Genomic DNA, 18,066 nt, shown 5'->3' with positions numbered 1-18,066 from the left:
TGTAGTAAAATGGGGGGTGCAAATAGTAATTTTCGAATCTGGGCCCTTCTAGGGGTTTCTGGGCCATTTCTTGCTTAAGGCGGAAGCAATCTAGCTCGCCTAGGCGAGCTGGGCGGCAACCTCCTCCCCCTTTTTCCTATAAATAGGTTGAAGGGGGCTGTTCTAAGGGGTCTGGATGCCCCTGGTGAGGTATTTCAGCTGTTTTGGGTGAAAAAAATTGTTTCCGTGAAGAAAATCGAAGCCGAGGTGCTTCCGTAACGCTTCCGAGATGTTTCCGTAAGCAAATCCGTGAAGGTTTTTCCTCCGTTATTCACCGTTCTTCATCCGTTCTTCGTTCTTCAATGGGTAAGTTCCTAAATCGAGCTTTTCAATTCATTCTATGTACCCGTGGTGGTCCCCATTTGTTTTGTGTACTTTTATTCTCACTTCATTTACTTTCCGTACCCCCTTCTGACGCGCTTCAGTCATTTATTTAAGTCATTTCGCGCCTAATCTAAAAATAAAATAAATTTCCACCGATCATTTGAATTGTAGTATTCATTAATTTCTGTTAAAATGAATTCCGACCATTCGGTCGTGCCGTAACCACGTTGGAAATAAAAAAAGAGGTAAAATAATAATATAATAATCAAAAAATATCTTTTAGTAAAATGAAGCACAAAAATCAATCGGACGTTTTCTCTTTGGGATTTCTCATTCTTAATTGAATTGACTAATAACTAAAGCGAAACTAAGGCTAAAATCAATTCGCCAAGTCAAGCTCGTCCACCAAAAAATCACTAAAAAAGGATTTGAAAGTTTTATCTCAGCTTTTTCTTTCCAAGTTAAATGGATCATTTTTTAAAGGTTCAACACCTTTAAGTGATCACCTTTCAAGTAAAAGAATCGCTTGATTCACCTTTAAAGAAAGAACTACGTAGGTCTGATTTCCTCTTCGATGGAGGGTACGTAGGAGCAAAATCCCCGCTTTTGTCGACCTCAAAAATAAAAAAGAAATAAAAGGTAAGATAGCACAATTTCACAATTCTAAAAAATAGGTTGTTGTCCTTTGAGACAAACGTGAGAGGTGCTAATACCTTCCTCAAACGTAAATACAACTCCCAAACTTAGGATTTTCATTTTGACCGGTTTCCTTCGGTTTTTCCGACGTTTTCCACAAATAAACGTTGGTGGCGACTCCGCGCATCTTTCCTCCTTTGGAAAGCGCACCCGTGAGCCTCGCCTTCGCTCGCCCGCAAAAGGGCATGTTGCGACAACTCCTATGTAGAAGCAAGATGTTTTGATGTCTTGATGATGCTAAAGGATCAAGTGCTTCTAAGTTTTATTCAAGACAAGAATCCAAGAAAATCAAGATATATGATCAAGTTGATCTCTAGAATCTTTAGGAAGAAGTTTCCAAATTGAAAAAACAAAAGGTTTGACCAAAGAATTCTATCATTTCAAATTGAGATTTTCTCTCTGGTAATCGATTACCAGCAGCTGAAAATGTTTATCGCAGTCACTAGAAATTTGAATTCAAAATTTATAATATGTAATTGATTACGCATGGATGGTAATTGATTACCAACAATTTATTGAACGTTTTAATTCAAATTTTAAAGCCTGTAATCGATTACACAAGTCTTGTAATCGATTACCAGAGGGGATTTTCAGAAAATAATTTCCAAGAGTCACATCTATTCAAATGTTTTATGAATTGCCATCAAAGGTGACTTGGAAACACTAATTTAAAGAGAGTTTTCATTGCCCAAACAGTTTTATCCTCTCAAAAGATTAAGAGTTTTTCTGAACTGAAATGTCTTATCCTCTCAAAAAGATTCCTTGGTCAACCACTTGCATATTCAATAAGGAATTTTGATTGATCTTCATTGTACAATCTATCTCTTTTAAGAGAGATTTCTTCTTCTCTTCTTCTTATTTCTGAAAAGGGATTAAGAGACCGTGGGTCTCTTGTTGTAGAGGATTCCTGAACACAAGGGAAGAGTTGTCCCTGTGTGGTTCAGACTTTGTAAAAAGAGTTTTACAAAGAGAATGGAAAATCTCAAGTGGGTTGCTTGAGGACTGGACGTAGGCACGGGAAGTGGCCGAACCAGTATAAATCAAGTTTGCATTCCTCTCTTCCCTTAAACTTCTTTTATTTATTGCTATTTATCTTTTGCTTTAAATAATTTATTTTGAATTGTCTTTTGAGTAATTCATGTTAAGGGTGCATTGTTAATCCGAAAAGAGAGAGTGAAAGTTTAATTGGGGAATAGTCTTTGTATCTTAATTCAACCCCCCTTTTTCTTAAGGTAACTGAGGCCATTTGTCCAACATCCTATTCTTGATAACTCACTTCTCTCGAAAAAGACAAACTTTCCGGAATGATAGAATGAGGTCACATGAACGTCTTGAAAACACAGTCAATCAAATGCTTTTTTTTCTTTTTGAACTCTTTTTTTTTTATTTTGAAACTTATTTGTTTTGAACTTTACTCGTTGTTTTACGGCACCCCCACCAACGTGCAAGACGAGTAATCTCGGATTGAACGGTCTTGGAAGTCCAAACTCAAGAGCACAGGTCGCTTGAGCAAACAGACCAATGGCTTGCACCCACATTCCGGTGAAAGTTGAATAAGCAAAGATGCGTTTGTGAGAGGATGAGGGACAAAGATATCAACTTTATCCATTTCATTTAACATTGTAACTGTGGTTTACAATAATGGTACAAACTTGAAAATCCTGATGAGTCATTTAGAGACATCTAACAACAGCTTTCAAAATTGCCCCATGTGTGGCATCTCTTGTCAATGTCAAGATTTACACACGATTCTCCTCAAATTTCAGCCAGCATCAATTAGACCTTGCACCTTACGCTTCAGAGCCCTACAATGCTCAATGGAACGCCCTGGGGCTTCTCCGTGACAAGCACACGTTGCGTTCGAGTCGTATTCTCGGAGAAATGGAGGTTGATGAACCTTGGCTAGGGTTATGGCTACCATTGAATTATCAAGTAGATATGGGAGCAAGTCAGCATAGGACACTCGAATTGGGGTGAATTCTACAGGCTTTCTCGCTGCAAAATTCATTTCTTGGTTGGTGTTCTTGGTTTGTGCTAAAGGTGGTGTTCGTCATTGAAAGTGCGGTAGACAGACTTTGTGGTTGATTTAAGGATTGCCTTTTGTGGATAACTGGGCGGTGGGTAAGGAGAAGGTTTGTTATTGGCTGAGTAATGACATTGTTGGGTTGGTGGGAAACTTGGCTGTATAGGAATGGCAGTCACAGCATGGGCTTCTCCCTCATTCTCACCCTCTTTATTTGCCCTAGTTTTTTTTTTTTTGCATTTATCAAAGCATGATGATCAGATTTGCCTCTTTTTAGACCCACTTTGATCCTTTCTTCGGTGAAAACCATATCATCAAAGCTTGATGGTGTGTAGCCCACCATCTTTCATAGTAGAATACTGGTAATGTGTCTACTATCATTGTCATCATTTTTTTCTCCGTCATTGAGGTGCCACTTGAGCTGCCAGGTCTCTCCACCTTTGGGCGTATTCTTTTGAAAGATTCGTGCCCCCTTTTTGCACATGTTCTGTAGTTGCATCCTATCCGAAGACATTATGCTGACACTGCCTAAGGAAGGCAACCACTAGGTCCTTCCAAGAATGGACTCGGGAAGGTTCCAAGTTAGTGTACCAGGTAACCGCTACCCCAGTAAGACTTTCTTGGAAGGAATGTATCAGCAATTCGTCATCTTTTGCGTATGCCCCCATCTTCCGATAATACATCTTTAGATGGTTCTTGGGGCAAGTAGTCCCCTTGTACTTGTCAAAGTCCAGCACCTTGAACTTGGGAGGGGTGATGATATTGGGTACTAGGAACAACTCTTCTAGGTTAGCAAAGGCATAATCTTCACCTCCTTCAATGGCCCTGAGCCTTTCCTCTAGATGATCCAACTTTCCCATTTCTGCCATAGCATGAGGGTTTTTACTTGTTGTGGAATGCAAGAGGTGTAGCTGGGGGGTGATACTGAGGGCCTTCCGAAGTGTTTTCAAGGGTTATACCACCAACTGCTTGCCCTTCAGTGGCATATCTGAGCCAAGGCTCGAAGTCGGCTAGATTGTGATGGGGAATTTCATGTGTCTCCCCCACGGTTTAGGAGACATGTGCATGATCAGTTTGGGCTTGTTGGCTCTCAATGGGTATAGGAGTGGAGTTATTGACATTCTTATTGGGAGTGTACGCCACATTGGGTGGCGTATAGTTGAGAGGCAAGCCATATGGCGGGAAGGCGTGCTCGTTTTGAATTTTCACATCATAGGGGCCGCCCGTACTTCCCAAATCTTTGCCTACCATATCTGAGGTTAGATGATTCATTTGGTTGATGCCGGATGGGAACGTCGGGTTCACCTTAGCAACAACACTGGTAGCGGCAATTGCAACCGCATTGGCTTCCATTATCTTCTTCACGCTTATCATGGCCTCGATCATTGCGGCCATTTGCTCTTTCATGGCCTCCATGTCGGCCTCCATCTACTCTTGTACCTCTTCCGCTTTACCCATTACTCTAGCTCTAGCACGGGTTTGGTAAGGGCATCGTAAAGCATGTTTTTTTTCTTTTTTTATAACAATGATTAAGTTCTTTTTTTATTTTATTTTTCAAGGATAAAATGTAATGAGCAATGCAACCAATGAAAAGTATGGATGTATGCGAATGATGCATAGTTGAAGTATTGCGAATTTTTACACAGGACATGGGGTTGAATCAATTTAGATTTTCAACATGGTCCATGACATCTTTGCCAAGGTGAAGCTGGAAGTAACAAGGATATCAACAATCCTAAACGTGTTTGGCAGTAGACGAAGCAATGATGTAACACGATCCATCTTTTGCCCCAATTTTTGCAAGATGGTTACTTCCATGCTTCAACTTGACTCGATGAACCTTTTCGTAAACGCACGAGCTTGGTTCAACCCCATAAGGGAATGGCAATTTTGATCGCCAATACTTCAACAACATTTCATAGGGATGAAAGACTCGAGAATACGCATGCTACGCATGGAAAATGTAATTATGAGATTGAGATGCCCGAAGAGACATCCTTTCTTAATTAACCACGCATTAGGTACCATGCTCAATCATTTTGTTTTGTTGTTTGTGTTTTTTTTTTAATTTTAGAAATGAGTTTATGATCCCAACATGGTTGGCTCATGGTACCTAACACATGCAACTAAGAATGTATCATGAATTTTCATGCTTCCCTTTTTTTTTGTTTTTGTTTTGTAGAGGAAAATACAAGGATCATGTATGAGCAAACATGTAGAACAAAAAGTATGTTGAACGCATATGCATGATGATGCAATGACTCATGCAAAATGGGAATGTGATAACGGCAAATGCAGGAACGATATGTTCATTATGATGCTGAAGAGATGTTTATGCAATGCATGATATGAATGCATTTACGGACACGAGAGTCCCGAAAAATTATCTCTTCTTACTTGCACACTTGGGGGTGCAGTGCCCCATGTGTGTAGTTAAGAAGGTGATATGGATCTTCCGGCTTCCCATGACAAAAGAAGAGACCAACATACAATGTGTGTGTGACGACATGATGTAGACGCGCAAAAGCATAACACGGGGATGCATAGAGTACGACAATATCCACAAATAATTACAAACAACAAAGGCGTACATGACATTTAGGTTATATGCATGACAGTGTTTAAAAGGCACGCAACGTGTTCGCTTCGTGCCCCTATTTTAGGGACCTATAGGATAATATCTAGGGGTCTCTAATAACTACTCCCAACGATTCATAGCTCACACGACTCTTTTCTAGAGGTATCATCACTCAAGATTATAAAGAGAGAAAGCTCTAGACGAGGTTTCACTATTATCAAGAAAGTCGGAGACCTAGCATGATCATAGATTCGCCTCCACTCCTTAGATTTCCACGAACTCGGGTATAGGGCCCCTTTTTTTACTCAAACCCGTGGGTGCTTAAAATGCAGTGTAAAAATGTGAAAAGACAACAGTTATTACATTTTACACAGTTCAACAAATGAACACACAAAGTTTCACAATTCCACAATTCCTTAAAATAGGCCTAACTCACAAAAAACAGTCCCCAGAGGAGTCGCCAACTGTCGCAACATGCCCTTTTGCGGGCGAGCGAGGCGAGGCTCATGGGTGCGCTTTCCAAAGGAGGAAAGATGCGCGGAGTCGCCACCAACGTTTATTTTTGGAAAACGTCGGAAAAACCGAAGGAAACCGGTCAAAACGAAAATTCTAAGTTCGGGAGTTGTATTTACGTTTGAGGAAGGTATTAACACCTCTCACGTTTGTCTCAAAGGACAACAGCCTATTTTTAGAATTGTGAAATTGTGTTATCTTACCTTTTATTTCTTTTTTATTTTTGAGGTCGATAAAAGCGGGGCTCTTGCTCCTACGTACCCTCTATCGAAGAGGAAATCAGACCTACGTAGTTCTTCCTTAAGGGTGAATCAAACGATTCTTTTTATTTGGAAGGTGATCATTTTAAGGCGTTGGACCTTAAAAACGATCCTTTTTACTTGGTAAGAAAAACTGAGGTATTGAATCTTAAAATCCTTTTTAGTGATTTTTTTGTGGACGAGCTTGACTTTGCGGGTTGATTTTAGCCTTAGTTTCACTTTAGTTATTAGTCAATTCAATTAAGAACGAGAAATCCCAAAGAGAAACGTCCAATTGATTTTTCCGCTTCATTTTACTAAAAGATATTTTTTGATTATTATATTATTATTTTACCTCTTTTTTTATTTCCAACGTGGTTACGGCACAACCGAACGGTCGGAATTCATTTTAACTAATTAACGGATATTACAAATCAAATGACCGGTGGAAATTTATTTTATTTTTGATTAGGCGAGAAATGACTTAAATAAATGACTGAAGCACGTCAAAAGGGGGTACGGAAAGTAAATGAAATAAGAATAAAAGTACACAAAACAAATGGGGACCACCACGGGTACATAGAATGAATTGAAAAGCTCGATTTGGAAACTTACCCGTTGAAGAACGAAGAACGGATGAAGAACGGTGAATAACGGAGGAAAACCTTTACGGATTTGCTTACGGAAAAATTTCGGAAATGTTACGGAAGCACCTCGGCTTGGATTTTCTTCACAGAAACAAATTTTTTACCCAAAACAGCTGAAATACCTCACCAGGGGGATCCGGCCCCCTTAGAACAGCCCCCTTCAGCCTATTTATAAGAAAAAGGGGGAGGAGGTTCCCACCCAGCTCACCCTGGCGAGCTGGGTTGCTTCCTCCAGAAGCAATCCAGCTTCGAAAAATACTCTGGAAGGTCCAATTTCAAAATTTCAAAATTGCTATTTGCATCCCCCCATTTTGATAAGTTCACCCCCTTTTTTCGTAATTTACGGAAAACTTACAGAAGCCTATAAAACTTGATTTTCTTATTTTTTGCTCTTTCTTCTCACCCATATTAAGTGAAATATGCTTATTTAGGGTTATGAGAATTTTACGGAAGCATAACGGATGCCCCAAAAGCCCCAGAAGCCCATTTTTTAACAAAACGGGGGAGGTGGTTGCCACCTAGCTCGCCCAGGCGAGCTTGGTTGCTTCCACCTTAAGCAAGAAATTTCCCAGAAACCTCTAGAAGGGCCCAGATTCAAAAATTACTATTTGCACCCCCCATTTTACTAAATACACCCCTTTACTTTTTTTGGTGATTCTTTTTCCGTAACGTTACGAAACTTTACGAATTTCGTAACGATACTTATTTTCTTTCCGTAATGTTACAGAACCTTACAGATCATGTATTTACTCTTTTTTAGCTTTCGAAGAAGTTACGAAAACTCACGGATTGCGTAACAATACTTCCTTTTGGTTTCCGCCACATTACGGAATTTCACGGATCGCGTAACCATGCTTTCTTTTGATTTCTGGCGCATATCGGGACTTCACATATTGCGCAACAAAGGGTGCTAAGTATTTCGAAGCGGTCAATCAAAGGTTGCATGCCATCAAGCAATAGTCCCTGGACGAAATTAGGGTATGACACATACAAAATCATAATACTAAAAAGATAAATTTACATGTGTTCTCACATCTTCCTTTCTTTAACTTCCTTTGTTTTTTGCTGAGATTTTTTTCCTGAGATTTAACTTTATTTTGTTAACACTTTTCTTTAAGGCACAACTACTTAGGATGATCATTTCCACAATGGAGCTCATTTCCATTTTTTTTATCTGCCTTAAGATTTGAACTTTTTAGAAAATAATAAAATAAGAAAGTAAAATTAGAATAAATACTTTACTCTCCGAAACGTCACATTTTAATTTAGACTTTTATTACAATTATTTATTTACGTGTCAAGTATTTAATATTACAAAAACTAAAAATTTAGGTGTGCCTAAAATTTACAAATATATACCTAAAGCTAATATTAACTTGTGTCCAATACTACAAAAGCTAATATTATAATATTACGTGTGCCTTGACTAAAGGGTCATATGTGTATATATATTTATTTGGCTAAAGTATCATGCGTAAAAATATATACCTAATACTACAAAAGCTAATATCACATATATAAAATCTAAGAATATATACAACAACTAAATAATATTTTCATACTAACTAACCAAATAATATCTTCATATTAATTAACTAAATATTATTTTCAACCAAATAATATTTTAACACGCACGCACGCACGCACGCACGCACGCACGCACGCACGCACGCACGCACGCACGCACGCACGCACGCACGCACGCACGCACGCACGCACCCACACACACACACACACACACACACACACACACACACACACACACACACACACACACACACACACACACACACACACACACACACACACACACACACACACACACACACACACACACACACACACACACACACACACACACACACACACACACACACACACCACACACACACACACACACACACACACACACACACACACACACACACACACACACACACACACACACACACACACACACACACACGTATAATATCTAAGAGTATATACAACAACTAAATAAATTTTTCATTTTAACTAACCAAATAAATTTTTCATACTAACTAACTTAAATATATAATATTATTAACAAAATATATAAATACTAACACAATATCTATTAATACTAATTATATAAAATTTATAATATTATTAACATAATATTAACACAATATCTATTAATACTAATTAACCTACTATTTTTATAATATTATTAACAAAATATACAAATTGTATTTACTTTAGAAACACTTACCAGGAATTTATGGAGGATAAGGGCACACACCAAACTTGAAGGAAACACAGCAACCACCAAGGACAAGCTCACAGCAAGAAAGGAAAGCAAGGAAGTACAACACACAGCAAGGAAAAGCTCACACTCAAGAAGAAAGAGAAAGAGAACTCAGCTAGTGCAACCATTACGTTGATGAGCATTTTTTTATAGGTGAAAACGTTCACAAGCAACGTTCAAAATTTAACGTTCACCTCCTCCAAAATAGCCTTTTCAGACTGCAAACCCTAACCTGCAATCCTATACACTGCCATCTTCAGAACTGTGGCATCTTCAGACCTGTGCATGGCGTGAACGTGTCTCACAGGAAGGAATGGCAGCATGCCTTACGTGGCATGCATCTCGCCAATGGGAGCAGCGAGATAGCATGCATATCGCCAGTGGGAGCAGCGAGACAGCTTCCACGTCAGCTGTCTCGCCAACGGCAATGGCGGCACCATCTTCTCTCCACCAGGTAACACGCGTCTCGTTGTTGTGAATGGTGGCATCGTGCCTAGTCAGCATATCTCGCTATTTTGAATGGCGGCATTAGTGCATGTCAACATCTTTCTCGCCATTGCAGATGGCGGAACACCTATGTCGCCAATTCTGCTGGCGGCACCACCGCAGGAACAGACCCGCTCCGTGAATTGTTAGAAAAGGGACCCCTTTACGTAAATAGTTTGTAAAGGGGACCCTCTACAGTAAATTTGCCCTAATATGTTTATGGGCGAAGAGAGAAAGAGTTTTCCTTTGATTAATGAATAGAGTGGCAACTTTCTTGGGGATTTCCTCCCATCATCATGAAGAGAAATCAATATTTGCTTTGGAGATTGGACAAATATCCTTTAATAAGAACATAATGAAACTTTACATCCACAAAGCTCAGAGTATTAGGATATTTTCCAACAACTAAGAAAAGAAAATAATTCAGTAGGGCCTTTAGAAATGCACCTAAAATGCTCTTTCTTTCGATGATGGCTTTGAGCGACCACCAGAGCCCCATCTTACAAACTATTTTTATGGCTTAATTTTGAGACCGGAAGGAACATCAATAACTTTATATCTTCCAAAGAAACTCATCAAACAAATCTCTAATTCCTCAAAATCATGTATTAAATAAAAAGTTAAAGAGTTGATATTTTAAATAGGCTCAAATAATTTTTAGTACCTGTAAAATAGGAGGTTTTATTTTGGTGACTAAACTTTTATTTTATTTTGATACTTGAAATTTTTTTATTTTTGAAATGACTACTTACCATAAGGAAATCTCTGCTAATTAATGATGTGGTTCACGAAAGTTATGTTATCAAGTCCAAATCATTTAAAAATTGTTGACTCACCAATCAAGTCATCCACAACAAATATCTTTTTCAAAAAAATAAAAATTTGTCAGGTATCAACACAAAAATGAAGGATAGGTACACAAATCAAAGCACACCTATTTTATAGATACCAAAATTTTATTTTAAGTCTAAAATAAAAAAATATCATTGTCAATGCACTACACAGACTTGAATGACCATTTTATCAGGACGTAATTATCGCATTTTTTATACATTCAAGAACTAAATCAGAATTTTCATTCTTTTAGAAACTAAATTATCAATGATTTACACATTCCATGATCAAAAGTATCATTTAACTGACAAAATATAAGAAAGAGAGAAAGTAGTGCACAAAAGTTTTTTTTTATAGGCAAAATTGCAAAATTGGTACCCCACTTTATCTCCAATTACGGATTTGATCCCCCTATAATTTAATTCACAAATTTGGTCCCCAAGTTTTATAAATCCTTGCAAAATTGATCATAGAAACCCGATTTGGACGTTGACTGTTAACCTCAGACGTTGACTGCCACGTGTGACTGCCACGTGTCAACGTCTGAGTGGTTCCTTGTAAAGGCTTCATTTTTTGTAGGTAAAATTATACTTTTGGTCCTCCAGTTTTACTCCAATTACGATTTTAGTCCCCCTATAGTTTAATTCACACATTTGGTCCCCCAGTTTTATAAATCCCTTTATAAATTGTTCCTGCAAAATTGGTCTTTTGAATGGTTTAGCCACTGGTGCTAGAGACATGGTAGGTCTTGATAAATCTCGCACTTCTTTTTCATCGCAAGTTTTTCACTCACTTGAAACCTAGAGAAAAATCACTCTTTGTCTCTCTCCCACTTTCGGGGTTGTTCAACTTGGGAAAGTGGCGCATGAATCCCAACCTGGGTCTGAAATTTTCAGATCTCTTACTTTAACAGGTTCTGTAATAACCCCCTCTTTTTTTTTTCTTTTTTTGCTCCCCCATGCGATATTATATGTATATGACTGCTTAAGTAACCTATGTATGACAATGATATTTTTGTTTGAAATTTGAAATATAACTTCTCCAGTAATGAAATTTGGCTGAATTTATAAAGGGATTTATAAAACTGGGGGACCAAATGTGTGAATTAAATTATAAGGGGACCAAAATTGAAATTGGAGTAAAACTAGAAGACCAAAAGTGCAATTTTACCTAAAAAAATGAAGCCTTTACAAGGAACCACTCAGACGTTGACACGTCGCAGTCATACGTGGCATTGACATGTGGCAATCAACGTCTGAGGTTAACGGTCAACGTCCAAATCGGGCTTCCAGGACCAATTTTGCATGAATTTATAAAATTAGGGGACCAAATTTGTGAATTAAATTATAAGGGGACCAAATTCAAAATTGGAGATAAACTTGGGAACCAAAAGTACAATTTTACCTTTTTTATATTGGTTATTTTCACAATTTGAGACTATATTTAGTGCATGACTATCAACCAAAATTTCAACTATTAAGAGATACAAGCAAAAAACCTATTTCCTCATCACCTAAGTGTTCTTTACAATAGTCATTTCAGGAACTTTTCCAAAGTATAAAGAGATATAAACCAAAAGTTATTGTTTGTTTAGGAACAACAATAAATACAAATAGGTATATGTAGTTTTAAATAGAACCTCCTCTAAGACATATATACAATAAGTTTAGAGAATGTTTACTCACTAAACTGAAAACAAATGTGTACATTAACTTCTTCATAGCAAACTATATTGACTATTTATAAACATTGGAAAATGGTCATTAGAGAGAACTTTTATTTCATCATGAGTTGAAGTTATTCCCATTCAACACTAGAAAATAGGAATGTTGGAGCTCATAATGCAACATTAAATGTTATTCTCATTTTGCTAGATAATCAAAATCACAATTATGCTTTCTTTTTTTCTTGCGGTATTGTATTTTAGTAGCCTGTAGGGGGAAGTCTCCATTCCTAAGAAGGGTGCACTAACTTTTCTAAACAGTTATCTTTTCAGCTTCAATTTTTCTGTCAAGCACACTTCTCAATATCACTCCTTATGCAGGAGTAGGACATTTCAATTATTAGGCTCTTTTAAGCTAGACTAAAGACACTTGAAAGCTTGTATGATATCTTTGTTAGACTTTTGATGACGCATTAGGATGCGAAAATAAATGTTAAAGTTGTGTGATGATGAAAGTGTAGTTGGATCCTCTGCTGCGGTTCCAAACTGGGTACTTGGTGGAGATGAACTGCATAATAGAGATGACGAGAGAGTGTGCATGGCGATCACCACAAAGCTATTGATGGATGTTCAAACCTTTGCAACAAGTGCTAAGTAAAAATTAAGACCTAATTTTTCTTATTAATCCTAAATATAACGCTCACCATTAATTGACTTCATTTACTTTTTGTTGTACAATGGTGACAACAAAGTTTGAACCTAAGACATCCAATAAGTGTAGCTAATTAATAGCACACCTTAAGTTTATGGAAAAAGGACCTAAGTTCCATCTCTTAGAATATATTCTTGGAGAGGGACACAAAGTTTTAAGTGTAACTAAACTTTGGACCAATGATTAGTTGCATAACCAACCTAAAAAACCAAAGCTTGTGAAGATACATCAGAATCTCACCAAAGAAACAAAAGCTCTAATTATAGTGGTTATCAAAATAAAGGTTTAAATAGACGTTCTACACACTACTTAACTCGATCTCCCATTAGGGTGACCCATGACCCTAATGGGTTTATTGATTTTGTTTGATACTTTTTGTTAGAAAATATAATGTGACTCATATTATGAATTGATTTGATATTTAATATTATAGTTAATTATTTGATAACGAAGAGTTGTTACAGAATAATAAAGTAATTGTGACAACAACCATAATAAACATTTTATTATTCTTAATAGAGGAACTAGTGAGAGTTATTATGTTTTGGTAAGGAGAAGGATTCACTAATCTTGCCTATAAAATGTGTGTAAAACTTCATTGATTCACACACTTCACCGAAGATAAAGGTAAGAGGATCTCTCTCTATTTCTAAACATTGATATAATATGCATTTTTTACTTATAAGAAAACATATGATAGAGTTTGATAGCAATGACAACAATTAAAAAGTATACTTTTGTGTACGGATTTGCTTATTGAATAATTTATTCTTATTTATATAAAAAATTAAGGTTTTAATTTTCTTACACTTTTTCATAAAAAAAGTTATTTTTTTAAAAAATTCATGTGTTTGTTACAACTTTTCAAAAAATTAAAAAGTTAAAATTATAAAAATTGATTAAAGTTGTAAGATTAACTTCTCACAGAAAAACAAACTCATACTAAGTTGTGTATCTTTAATCTTGACCACTCATTAAACAATTATTGATATATTGAATTGCGACAATAAATCTAGTCCAAACTCAAAAGGTCAATCACACAATATGCATCACTTTAATTTGCACTTATCCACCCCAACAAAGAAAAAGGAAAAAAAAAGTTAAGATTTAAATATTTTTTTAATTTAGTATTTTTTTACTTTTAGTTATTTAGTTATTGTAAAATTATTTTTTTGATTTTAGTGTTTTCAAATTATATTTATTTTATTTTTAGTTATTAAAGTATTTTAAATAATATTTTGAACAATAAAAAATATTATTTAAAATGTTACAAGAACGAAAAATAAAAAATATAATTTTTAAGAATTAAAAAATAATGATTAATAAAAAATAAAAAAGTAAATTATAAGAAATAAAAAGATATTTAAGTCATAAGTTAATATATAAATCTTGGGTATTACTATCTGAGGTGGTGCTCGTCAAAGTTAGCAGTGACGCAAAAGGGTTGTTGTACCGTATCGTTTGTTCTACTTTCTTCCAAACAAAAGTGTCGAGTGACGCAAAAGGAATAAAAAATATAATTTTTAAGAATTAAAAAATAATGATTAATAAAAAATAAAAAAAGTAAATTATAAGAAATAAAAAGATATTTAAGTCATAAGTTAATATATAAATCTTGGGTATTACTATGTGAGGTGGTGCTCCTCAAAGTTAGCAGTGACGCAAAAGGGTTGTTGTACCGTATCGTTTGTTCTACTTTCTTTGTCGAGTGACGCAAAAGGGTTACTGTGCGTATCATTGTAATCACTAATCAGATGCATCCGGTGCCAAATCTAGGAAAAGCAACCTTGAAGTCATCGAGATTTTATAGTCTGACATCTGGAATTTAAATGTCTCAACAAGGGCGTTAGATCCAACAACGTTCCACAATGCTAATGGGAGAATTCAAATTTGGGACCTCTCTCTCATTTCTTCTCCTTTCACGCTTTGAAACAAATAAAGGACACCCGAGATCCCCGTAGAAGCTCTTGTTGGAAAATTTAGATTTCAAATGTCAGATTATAAAACATGGGTGACTTCAAAATGTGAGTTTCACAAATCCATGTTTTCGTTCCTAAGAGCGATAATAAAAACTGCTCGCAGATTGGAACGTAAGCATAACACTTTTTGTTCTTGAGTTTATATGCTTGCTAGCCCTGAAATGCAGGTTGCGAGAGAGGATGGAGTGGAGGATCGCTTTCCCTTAAAGTGATAGGAAGATTGGGATCAACAAGTGACCACAATGTTAATATATTTTTCATTCTTGTTTAGTTACAAATTTTTATTTAGAGTAATGATACATGAACCATTATCCGATCCAGGCATTTATTTTCCTTTCCGTTATCAAGGAGTGCTTATTTTACCCCTCTCCCTAATCTGGATAGTGTTTCACATACAGGGTGTGGCAAAGCAGACTAACCTGCCTAATTCTTTCTAAAGAAGGGCAGGATGAGTTGGCCCATCATGAAAAGTGGGTTGCAAAATACAACTCACCCTGTTTAGATGATGAGAAGATAGAAACAATCAACGTTATGGACAAGTTAGACTCCATGAATTTGTCTAATTTCTAGTAGCATGGTACAATAACTATTATCAACAATGGCATTTATCCACAGGTTAGGCTCTATGAGTTTGTCTTATCTTATGTGTTCTTTCGGGCCTCTTAATGCCAGTATAAATCGTGAATTCGTGATGGTACATTATACCGACATATGAAGCCCATTATTGTTTGGTGGCTTATTTGAGAAGCACTTAAATCCTTAGATAATAATATTTCTAAATGGTCATTTATCTAAACTTCTCACTTTATGCAATCATTTGTTCTTATGATCTTATTCTGAGGACAAAAGTTGAAATCCATAATTAATCTATCTGATATAGAACTTGTTCAAAAAAACATTTATCTGATACAGAACATGTATTTTGTCAGGGGTTTTGTCACTTTGAATAACTGATTGCTGCCCATTTGCAAGGAAAAATGCAACAAACGCTGGTAACTACTACCACGTTAAACACTTTACCATGGTGTATTAGATGGTGTGTCGAGCAAAAGCCACAACAGGTACCTTGTATATTCACTGGTTAATTATTGTTCTTACCTTTTTCTAGAAGCAGGGTAGTGCATGCTTCAATCCATAATGTGTTTACATGAGTCCCGGGAAGAAAAGGAATTAACTAAAAGTTCTCTAAGATGTATCCAGAAGAAAGTATTCTAAAATGTCACTACGTTTTCACTTCTTCATAAAAGCCTAAAAACGTTCGTTTTCAGATTTGGGTCTATTTTTTGAAAATATTTTCTTCTAAATTTAAACAAATATATTTTTACTCTTATTTTTTATTTTCTTTAAAAATAAAAACAAAAAACACTCAAATCAAACGTCATCTAAATTTTTCCTTTTATAAAAAAGAATTAACAACACTTAATTACATATTATGTGATGATGAATCAATGACCTAATAATTTCTCCAATAGTGAATAATGAAGAGTATATTTAAAAGAATGTGTTACTCCCTCTCTCCCATAATATTTGTTGTTATAAGTTTTTTTATAGATATCAAGAAAAGCTAATAAATAGATAAAATATAATAATAATTTTATAAAATTAACCTTCTTATATCATTAGTTCATTACAGGTAGCAGATAGCTAGAGATACAAATACACAATTGCAATATTGCCATAGACGTCCTCCAAACATGTAACTGTATTAGCTTAAAAGCTTATTGAAATTATTTGAAGTGTGACAAACTATAATTCTGAAGTTGATAATGAAAGTGAGATGAGAGGTTCTAGGAGAGACTTTGGGAGAGGGTCGAGAGTAAACACGGGAAGGGGTTGCAATGGAGACAGGGTTGAAAATCTGATAGAGGAAATACTCGATGATTTTGATGAGACTAAACATTGGAAAATCTTCCAGAGATATGGGAAAGTTTGAGGAGTGTATATTGCTTGGAAGAGAAATGTCAGGGGGATAGATACGACTTCATTAGGTTTATTGAGGTAAAATATATTCGTGCTTTGGAGTCGCAGCTTGACCAAATACGCATTAGGGAGACAAAGATGTTGGTCAATATTCCAAGGTACCAGAAGCAACATTGGAGTAAGGCAGAAATAACAGGGAGTGAAATGATACAAAAGCACAAGTGTAAAGAAGAAACATCAGGGAGTGGAAGAGCACAAATTCAACTAGGGAAAAGCTTGGAGGACAAAAACAAGGATGAACAAAAAGGAGGCCATGGAAGAAATGTAGACGGAATTCAATGGAATCAACTTGCTAATAGAAGAAATACTCATGTTAATGAAGGTAGATGGAGGAAAGGCAAACAAAGATGACATGTTAAGCGGAGAAATCAGGGGAAGGAGGAGGAAGAATGGACAGGGATAAGTATTGAGGTTCAGGGGGATAAGAAGGCATGGTTGAAGGAGTGTTTGGTGGGATTCTTAAGTGATCTGAAACTGTTTGAGATCTCATTTGAAGCTAAAATATTTTATGACAGAAGGGAGATAAGATTACAGTACATGGGGAGTGACATGGTATTAATCTTCGAATCTTCAAAAGAAACAGTAACAGATTTGTTCATAGGCGAGGAGGAAATTTGGGGATGATGGAACAAAATATATGTTTCATACAATAGTCAGGTGGTCACCAAAATTGGTGATGGCGAACCGGTTGATTTGGGTTAGATGTACTAAGCTACCTTTACATGCATTGGAGGAGGAGATCTTGGTTAAAGTTGTTCTGAGTTTTGGATCCCTGGTGACTGTGGATCAACACACACAAAGTATGGAAAAAATCTAGTACACATGCAATTACCATTTTCATCCTGTTCGAAACTCAAAATTGATGTGAAGGTGCATACTATTAAAGTCAGTGAGGAGATATTCAAGCAAACCATCTCAGTGCAGGTGTTGGGAGTGGAAATACCAGAAGTCTACCATTGATGGGTCTTCAAATGGCAGTGAGATTGGTGTAGACATCCCTTCGGAGTTTGCTGAGTACGAAGACATGACACATATAGGGTTGGAGGAATTGATCAGAGAAGACAAAGACAGAGCAGACCAGCAA

At 36.3% G+C, this 18,066-nt stretch overlaps 1 long non-coding RNA gene across 1 annotated transcript; it reads left to right on the top strand.

Annotated features, from left to right (window-relative positions):
• Window positions 1–14,689: 14,689 nt before the first annotated feature.
• LOC114411479 lies at window positions 14,690–16,303 on the top strand. The gene is made up of 3 exons (XR_003666463.1): window positions 14,690–15,246; window positions 15,401–15,617; window positions 15,932–16,303. It is a non-coding gene; the product is annotated as an uncharacterized LOC114411479 (long non-coding RNA).
• Window positions 16,304–18,066: the final 1,763 nt, after the last annotated feature.

Source organism: Glycine soja, chromosome 5 (genome assembly GCF_004193775.1).
Source record: "Glycine soja cultivar W05 chromosome 5, ASM419377v2, whole genome shotgun sequence".
Taxonomy (NCBI): domain Eukaryota; kingdom Viridiplantae; phylum Streptophyta; class Magnoliopsida; order Fabales; family Fabaceae; genus Glycine; species Glycine soja.
The sequence above is the reverse complement of the archived record's forward strand: the minus strand, read 5'-3'. Positions and strand labels throughout refer to the sequence as shown.